Source organism: Oikopleura dioica, chromosome YSR, assembly GCF_907165135.1.
Source record: "Oikopleura dioica chromosome YSR, OKI2018_I68_1.0, whole genome shotgun sequence".
Classification (NCBI taxonomy): Eukaryota; Metazoa; Chordata; class Appendicularia; order Copelata; family Oikopleuridae; genus Oikopleura; species Oikopleura dioica.
In genome coordinates this window covers 1,796,777-1,806,422 of record NC_137295.1, presented here as the reverse complement: position 1 = coordinate 1,806,422, position 9,646 = coordinate 1,796,777, and positions in this window count along the sequence as shown.

The window sequence follows — 9,646 nt, the reverse complement described above, 5'->3', positions numbered from 1 at the left end:
TTAATTTAACCGACGTTCTGATCAAACCGACGTTCTGATCATTAGGAGAACGTCGGTTTAACGAGAACGCCGGTTGAGGAAAACGTCGGTTTGAGGAAAACGTCGTGTATCCAAAAGTTTCTTTTCACAGTTACAATTTGTTTCCATTTTTACGGAGTCCATTTTTCCGGACACTTTTCGGATTATAAGGAACATAAGTGGGACACTAAAAAATGACCATGGTCCATTTTTCCGGACATTTTTCAAATTTTATTCACAAAAATCATTTTTTTTTTGTAAAAAATGAATCAATCGACAGTTATATGAGATTGTTGGTGAGGTTCAAGAAGAGGAGCATCAAGTTAATCCTCAAATTCATTTTCTCCAATTGTTCCTCGAGTGCTTCTATCTCGCCCACTTCCTCCTCGTCTTCATCAACCTGATCATTGTTGCCAAAATAAAGCGAATGTTCTTTCCAAGTGTCACTCAGCTGTTTTCCCTTCATAATCTCTTTATACTGAGCCTGTTTAAATTTTTTCCGACTCCTCTTTGCATTTGGAGCAGCAACTCTCTTTTTTTCTTCAAAGGTATTCGTTTACCCATTTTTGTAATTTTAATTTGAAAAATGAAAGCATGAGAAAGAAACGACAGCAATCTAGAAGCTTAAATCGCGGCAAATAGGTTTCTAGACTGAGAAATGTCAGTTTCTCGAAAAAAAATAAAGTATACTTGGTGCCACCAAGTTGGTGGGACATAGTTTTTATTCAGGTGACCCAATTTTCCGGACATTTTTTGGAAATCTTGGGACAAAATTAGTCCGCAAAAATGGAAACACTATGGACTCGGGCCTTCCCCTATAAGCCCTTATGATTCATTTTTGTCCCAAAAATATGGGAAAATTTGTTGTCATCCGACGAAAGGCAAAAAATATCCATTTTAAGGCCACTTTTGAAATTCGCTGTCATCCAAAAAGGGGCCTTAAAATGGGTTTTCACTGTACTGTATTTCACTTCAAAGTAAAGCCGATTTTAATGTAAGAGCAAGTGACGAGGGCATAAGTGATTGTAGTGATTATACACTACAAAGTGATCTTTATCTGAGATGTTTATTCCAGAAAAAAGAAAAGTAGAATGAATTGTAAAAAGAGGTGCAGTCTTTTTTATAGTAGGTTTCGTGCACATGGACTCATTCCGTGAACTCGGATTTTACGAGTTCACGAACACGAAAATTTGGAGTTCACGAGCACGAAAATTTGGTGTTCACGAAAATGAAAATAATGAGCACTAGAACAGCTAGCGCTGAGCTGTCAGGATTGATTGATAGGAAAGGACAAATTTATACATAGCGCAATACAGTATATAAACACTACATATTCCTCCCTCATTATTTGAAGCGAAGCGTAGGGAAAATAGAAATTTCTAACAGATATATCAATTAAAAATTTCACTAAGATTTTCAGGGAAAGATGGTTGATCGTAGTTAATCGGCGAGTTTTCCACAGGTACTGGTTGACGATTTTCGGCTCCAACAATAACTGAGTTCGGAGGGCTTTCAAAATTGGTAATTCTTGGAGGATATTCAGAGAGAATTGAAGTCCGGAATTTATTATTTAAATGACTTGCAATTTTCAGTTTCTTGTTAAAGGACTCAATATCAACTTCAAAAATCGTCCAAATATTACGAAAAGTATGAAATTTTTCCTCGTAATCTTTCAAAATTGCTTTGATTAGATTTTCATTGTCGAAATGTTCGTAAAGGGTCGTGAAGAGGAAGCTCATTTTACCGAACCAGAAAAGAATCGTTTCTTCATTTTGAAGAGGTTGTTGTAGAAGTTGGAAGATCTCGTCGTAGTCAAACTCGTATTTCGCCTTGAATGATTCTGCTTTTGCTTGCTCGTTTTCGATCATTTCGCGTGTTCTCTTCAAATTCTCTATGTAAGCGATGGGTAAGAAATCAACTGGAATGATGATATTGAAGATCGCTGGTAGTAAAAAGCGTTGCACGATCCTTTTAGGGTGAGCGGGGGCAAAAATAAAGAAATCATTTTCAAGATTTTTCATTTTTGGTTTTTTTTTTCGTTTTTACGATTCTAGCGCTGCTAGCCAGGTACCAGTCGGGACTCGGGCGCGACCGGGATAATTGCTGGGGGCGCTCAGCCGTGACGCGCCCCAATTATGTTCCAGCGCGAGGCGAATTTTGTTCTGGAATTCTTCTTGGGCATAAGAAGGCGTTATTTTGATTCTTCGCTGAAGATCATTTGAATTATCGGAAATTTCATTAAGCTTATGATTTCAGTTTTCGATATGCCGCTTTTCTCGCTGAGAATGATTAATCGTATTTTCGTGAGTCTTCGATAAGACATTTTGCCAATTTGGAAAGGTAGCATTTTGTTGTTTCCACAGCCGTGCTCGAAATGAACATATCGGAACTTAAGGTCTCCTGTTCGATTGTGGCCACGTGAACAGCGGACGTAAGAAAAGATAGCGGAACATCTCAAAGGCTGGCCATCTTTGACTTATAATTGCGGCGGGAATTCAATGGGGTTTATGACGACAGTTTTTGTGGAGGTCCCTTCTCCGTGAGCTACCATTGAATATTGCTGTGAAGTCGAGTACTCTATGGACTTTTTTCTATTGGCAACCACACACGCTGAATGTGGATTTCAAATTTAGGGTTGTGGAGGCCCTTCCTCCCCCTTTATTTTTATTTTATCGCTTTCGCGGACGCAGTCGTTTTGACCAGGCGTTTTCGTTTTCGTCGTCGGAGTTGATGATTGTCTCGGGTGACATCATTTCATCAAGACATGTATTCGGAACTTTGGTTTGGTCTTTCGCTGCAAGACTTTTTGTTTCATTGTCTTGCTGCTGCATTTTGCATGGTCGGATCAGATTTATGTGTCTTCTGTATTCACGGCCGGTGTTTATATCTTTCACGATGTACGAATCTTTGCTGATTCGCTTGTTAATTGTGTAGGGACCGTGCCAAACTCTGCTGAGCTTGCCAAGTGCTGGTTTCCAGACAAGACATTTTTGACCAATTTTAAGGACGGGGCAGCTGTTTTTGTCAGATTTGACAAGTTTGCGGTGCTTTTCGATTTGGTAGGCGAGGATCGCGGGATGGAGTTCCTTGAAGTAGCTTTCAAGGCTCTTGATCCATGGTTTTCCGGAAGATTTTGCATCGAAATTGGTTTGAAATGGCGGATTGAATGAGCGACCATAGTAAGCTTCGTTGGCGCTTAGTCCGTCAAGGCTTTCTTTCGGAAGGTTGTTAATAAAATACTTACAGAGTGGCCACGCTGCAGACCAGTTTCTGTTGTTCGCATTGAGTGTTTTGAGCTTAAGGTTTATTTCTCGGTGCAATCTTTCGAGTTGACCATTGCTCTGGCTACGATAAGCCGTTGTTGTGGTATGGCGGATTTCAAAACGTTTGAAGATCTCAGTGACAAGTGGGCCATTTAGCTCGGCACCATTGTCGGTGATAGCGTCTCCAGTGCATCCATGAGTAAGAATGAGGTTCAGGAGATGTTTTGCGACAATCTCATCGGTTTTGCGGCTAAGTGGTATTCCATCGAGGAATCCTGTGAGGGAGTCGCAGCAGGTTAGTAGATAGCGTTTTCCGGCGCTGTCGGGTCTTGCGTAATCTACTAGGTCAAAGTGCGTTTTCGTAAAGGGAGTCGATTCAAAAATTCGTTTCTCGATCATCGACGGTCGTAGTTTTGCCATTGGTTTGATTTGAAGGCAAGTTGGGCAAGTAGAAGTTAGTTGGCGGATCTTCATTTGTACTTGATGAATGAAGAACTTCTGGCAGAGGGTGACCATTTGTTTTGCTCCTGCATGTCCGGTTACGCAGTGAAGGTATGATAGGAATTCATCGGACAAGTTTTGTGGTAGGACAAGGCGATTGTCCTTGTATAGGACATCATTTTTGATTTTGAATGATGACTTTGGATTCCGTTTAGCTTTCTCAAATTTGTTTCGGGTAATGTTGCATTCCATTTGAAGTCTTGAAACAGTACTTTCATCAAACTCTTGATCACCGAATTTGAAAATAATTTGGTCGTTCTTCTCACAGGAAGTATGAAGAAGCAACACTGTTTCTGGTATGTCTTCAAAGGTTTCGGAGTCTTTTTCAAGCTCAGAGCTTTTGTACTCAGGAAGTCGGCTCAAAAAGTCGGCTGTTGCCATGATTGGTGAGTCCCCACTTTTGTGGAGAATTCGAAAGTCGAAGCGTAGAAGGTAATTGAGCAGATTTTGAAGCTTGATGTCATTCTTTCGATATTCAGATTGCTCTTTAAACAGATAGAGAAGACTCTTGTGATCAACGACAGCGGTGAAAGTCGTATTCAGAAGATAGAATTCAAAGAATTGGATCCCGAGTGCGAGGGCAAACAGTTCTTTTGCTCTCATCGATCTTCGAAGGTCAGGTCCAACAAGTGCCTTTGAAAAATATCCAAGAGCAACAAGTTCATCACCATCTTTCTGGTACAGGCAACCACCAATCTTAGATCCACTGCTGTCAGTAACGAGAACAAGCTCACATCCTTCTTTAAAGTGAGCTAAGCAGGGTCTTTCAAGGAGCCGTTTCTTGATTTCATCAAAGGCGGATTGGTGTTTTTCTTCCCAGACAAAGTCTTTCTTTTTCGATGTTAGTTCGTAGAGTGGTTGAAGGATGGATGAGCCGTCCTGGACAAATTTGAGGTTGAAGTTAATACATCCTAACATTCGTTTTACTTCATTGCGATTTTTGGGTGGTTCAAGCTCTTTGATGACTTTTAGATGCTTTTCTGTTAGACGAATTCCGTTTTTCGAAATCGAATGTCCAAGAAAGTTTATTTCTCCCTTGCAAAGGAAGCATTTCTTTGGAGACAGAAGTAGACCGTGATCATAGCATGTTTTGAGAATAAATTCGATCGTTTTGACATGTTCATCAAAGCTTGAGTCGACAGCAATAACATCGTCGAGATACAAGAGAATCGATTTGTGGTCAAGAAGTTTAGCCATAACTCTTGAAAATGCAGAGGGGCCAGTTGCAACTCCGTAAAGCATTCGACGCGCTGCGTAGTGCTTGTTATTGAAGCTGAAGGCCATTTTTGGGCAGTCATCTTCGAGCGTTTGTAATTGCCAATATCCTCGGTGGAGGTCGAAATTTGAAATGAAACAGGAATTCCTATCAGAAAGGCGCTTTCCTATTTCGTAAAAAACCTGCGTCATTACAGGTAAAGGAAATCGATCCTTGATTAACAACGCATTGAGGTTTCTCGCATCAAGGGATATACGGATGCTTCCGTCTGGTTTCTTGAGAATCAAAAGTGGAATATTGTTTGGAGATTGTGTTTCCTCAATGATTTCGAGTGATTCCCACTTTCTGATTTCGGATGCAACTTGTGCTTGGAGATGAATCGGAATAGGACGAGGCGGCTGATGAGTGGTTGCTTTCTCATCATGAAAAGGCATTGAGAATCTGAATCCATGGAGTTTTCCAAGGTCAGATTCATCCATCGAAAAGGCGAGTTTATATTTACAAGTGAGGAGAAGAAGGATTTGTTTTTGTTCTTCGTTTGTGTCGCCAAAAGATGCAATTTCAGGTATGAAATTTATCTTTTCTGCTTTTTGACTTCGAAGTTTTTGGAAAGTTTTTAATGATTTTTTTTCGCTTTCATCATCTCCATCAAGAGTGACGATCGCTTTTATGTTGAATTTTGAGAAAGATCGGGATGTACTGTTTTTATTCGTTTTTGCTGTATGGTAATGAAGTCATCAGATGCGCTCATTTGCAAATCGGTGAGAAGGTCAAGTCCGAGAATAATTGGACAGCAAAGTCCGTCGATTACAAGCGGAGTAGTTTTGAGATGGAGTGGACCATCTTGCGATTTAACTTCCATCATCAATGGTGATGATAGGATGTTTGGTGTGATGACTTGATTGTTTGCGCAGTAGACTTTCATATTCGTAGGTTTTGTTTTCCCGATGAATGGAAGAGAGGCATTTATACAAGTTCGAGAGCAGGCGCTGTCGATCAGAGCAGGAAAGACAAGATTTTGGATGTTAACTGAGATGAATTTGAGAGATTTTGGTACCGAAAAATAATTCGGACAAGAAAATTCATTTGTTGAACATCCTAAATAGATTTAGCATATTTCACAACTTCTTCAGGTGCAATACCAGATTTGTCGTGGATATACTTGCATGATGATCCATATGAGCATTTGCCGTCGCGGATGAATTTGAGGCAAAATCCTTGCGTTTTCTCTTGATCGATCGGAGCTCTCTTTTAAGTGTGGTCTTTTTCTTCTGATATTTTTCAGATTTCATCTGCTTGACGATTTCAATAAGACCTTCGATCTTTTTCTCGAGATTTTCATGAGCTGCAACTTGTGGAATCGCAAAATTCATTTCTCTCTTTGGAATGGATCTCTCAAGCTCATTTGCTCTTTTGACGATCGTGTTGATATTCAAATAAGCCTTTTCTCGGAGGAGAAGTTCTTTCATTCGACCATCTTGAGATTGGCAAAATCTTTCGATAAGCAGTTCTTCATCGCTTCTTCGTAAGTCGTCAACATCGTAACCTTGCTTATAGTAGGAGCAGAGTTTTGCCATTGCGACGCCAAAACTGTCAGAACCACGTTGATAGTTCTCGAATTCGAGCTTGTAGTAGTCCCGTGTTTTTCCGAGACTTTCGAGCATTTTGTTCTTGAAGGAATTCCAGTCTTTCAACTCGTTAGCTGAGAGTGATGCCATGATGTGACTTCCTTCATTTTCTGCTAGCAAGCTACTCAGAGCTACAGTGATTAGCTCTTCGTCTTCAAGTGCGGAAACCTTGCCATAGATTTCCATGTTCGTGATCCACGCGCTGATGGGAAGTGAGGAATCGTATTTTGGATTCTTAACTTTCACAGTCGTCAAAGCACGTTTTTGGGTGATTCGGGGAGTTTGCAGTGCAGGAGTAGGATTTTCTTCAGGAGTTTTCTCGGACTTGTGTGTTTCTTTAAACGCAGTCAAAAGCATTTGGACATCAATGTCAGTCATTTCTCCTGATTGCACAAGATTGGTAAGCTCATCCATTCCTGGATTAGTTTCCACGTTTTCCTGCTTTGGTTGCGGAGGGGCTTTTTCGATTTGAAAAATTTGGCTTTCACGTTCTTCAGCAAAGATTTGCTTGGCTTGATCGCACAATTCTTTTTGTTGATCTTCATTGACTGACGGAATTTCATCCAATGGAGTTTTGAAAAGAAAAATAGCATTTTCGTTACCAAGACGTCGTAGCGGATTTTTATCGATTTTCTTTACTAAAGTTGGATCTTTTCTAGCCAAGTAGGTAAGCCCATTTTTTAGATTTGCATCGAGTTGTGTTGCATCAAGTAAGAGAGGTGTCCAATTCTCATTAATTAATCTCTCTGCAATCTCTTTTGTAATGATTTTCATCATGATCTCTATCGGGGGTAGGGATAAGGAATAACTCAGTCACCAATTTGTAGTGATTATACACTACAAAGTGATCTTTATCTGAGATGTTTATTCCAGAAAAAAGAAAAGTAGAATGAATTGTAAAAAGAGGTGCAGTCTTTTTTATAGTAGGTTTCGTGCACATGGACTCATTCCGTGAACTCGGATTTTACGAGTTCACGAACACGAAAATTTGGAGTTCACGAGCACGAAAATTTGGTGTTCACGAAAATGAAAATAATGAGCACTAGAACAGCTAGCGCTGAGCTGTCAGGATTGATTGATAGGAAAGGACAAATTTATACATAGCGCAATACAGTATATAAACACTACATGATGTTCCCAGTATTTCAGCAATTTTTTATAAGAAACATAGTCTCCAGGAGAACTTATAATGAATAAGGCTTAGTCACCTGATCAAATTAAGGCAATTATATTTGAGCTTTTTTTCTTGCTTAGTAGGTTGGGCATATAATACAGATTTAGAAAGCCCAGGAGCTAAGGATGATTTTGACTATGGGGGTGATTTCGTTCCCTGAGGGAATTAAGGTACCAAAGGTACTAAAGCGTCCGGCAAGTGTTCAGGGGAGGTCAACTTGAAGCGGTCTTTCGCTTACAATCGTGATCCCCATGATCTAAAAATGTATGACTCATCATCATACGAGGTGGGAATAGGAAATAAAGGAAGAAAAGGGGTTTTAGAACCTGTATAACTCGATAAAAATAAAATTGAAGAAAAGAAAAGTTTGACTCTGACCCATGCCAGACCCTTTACTAAAGTTTTTATCTAGTCTTAGTCTTAAGACTAGAGTCTAGTCACTTGACTATAGCGTATGAGCAATTTTGTCACTGAGACTAGATGAGACTAAGACTAAGTCTTTTTGAGTCTCAGACTAATAAGAGACAGGTCTGGAAAGTAAATCATTATGTTAAATAGGGGTTGGTCTAAACTAAGAAGTTTATATGTGCGATAAAAACTTCGGTTGGCCTTAACTTTGAATTTCACCGGAGGCGCTTCTTCCATCGCCGACGGCCCATCGGTGACTAGAGCGGTGCCTGCTAAGGACACTACGCTTTACGCTGCATAAATTATGCAGACAAATTAGGATTAAGCTTTTCATTCAAAGTGATGACACATATGAAACAAGTCAAAGCGCCTCAGGGGAAATTCAAAGTTTATACCACTTTGACACATGGGTAGGGTCCGTACACAAAAATTAAGTACCCGAAATACTAATCCAATCGTTTTTATTTTTTAATATGTTTTTGAGATAGTACAAATAAGCATTTTTCCTTTTTTGACTCTTTCATAAATGAAAGGGTTGAAAAAATATTAAGGGTCAAAGATGGTGATTTTCGTATTCACCAGGTTGTATTTCGATTTCAAAAAAAATAAATTATACTGGGATAACCGGCGGGACAAGCTTATTTCAAATCCCTTTTAAAAAAATTTGAAAACCTCATGCTTCTGTCCGAAATTTACAAAAAACTGCAAATTTTGCCGATATTTTGAATGCAGCGCGTGGCGCGCGATAACGCATGGGAGCGCAGGGTGCGCGTCGTTTGCTACGGTTTTGGGGGGTTTGCGTATATTTCTACGATGCGTATATTTCTACGTTGAGTATATTTCTACGGTCAAAAATGAGTCATAGGGACAGTAGCAATTGACGCACAGTTTAGGGTGAGCAAAAAGCCGGGTCGGTTTTGTGAGCACGCAAAGCACTAGGGTGGAGGGTAAGATAGATTTTTTCAAATTTGCAAAATCAAGCGTTAGTCTACCAAAATAATCGTTAAATATGTTCAAGGAAGATTTTAATTGATTATTGAAATTAAATTGATTGAAAATATAAATAATAGCGATTTTCATAATTTAAAATAAAAATCATAATTAAATAAAAACAAGAATAATTTGAATTTTGAACTGGTATTGATCAACTCAGAGTACCAGGCCTTTGTCAAGCCCCTTAATTTTAAAAATCAAGGAATGGGGCTGAGACGGCCTGAAGGATCGTTAATTTATGGAAGTAAATATGGAAGTAGTAAGGGAGGTAGGGACTCCATTTTTATGCTCGTGACACTAGAAAATTGATAATAAGCGCGTCCTTGTCAATTGTGTTTCGATATAAATTCGATATAAAAACAGAAACAGAAAACATTCAAGCTTTAGATCCTAAAATTTAGATGATTAGGTAAATTTCTGAGTTCAAACTGACGATGGACAAAGA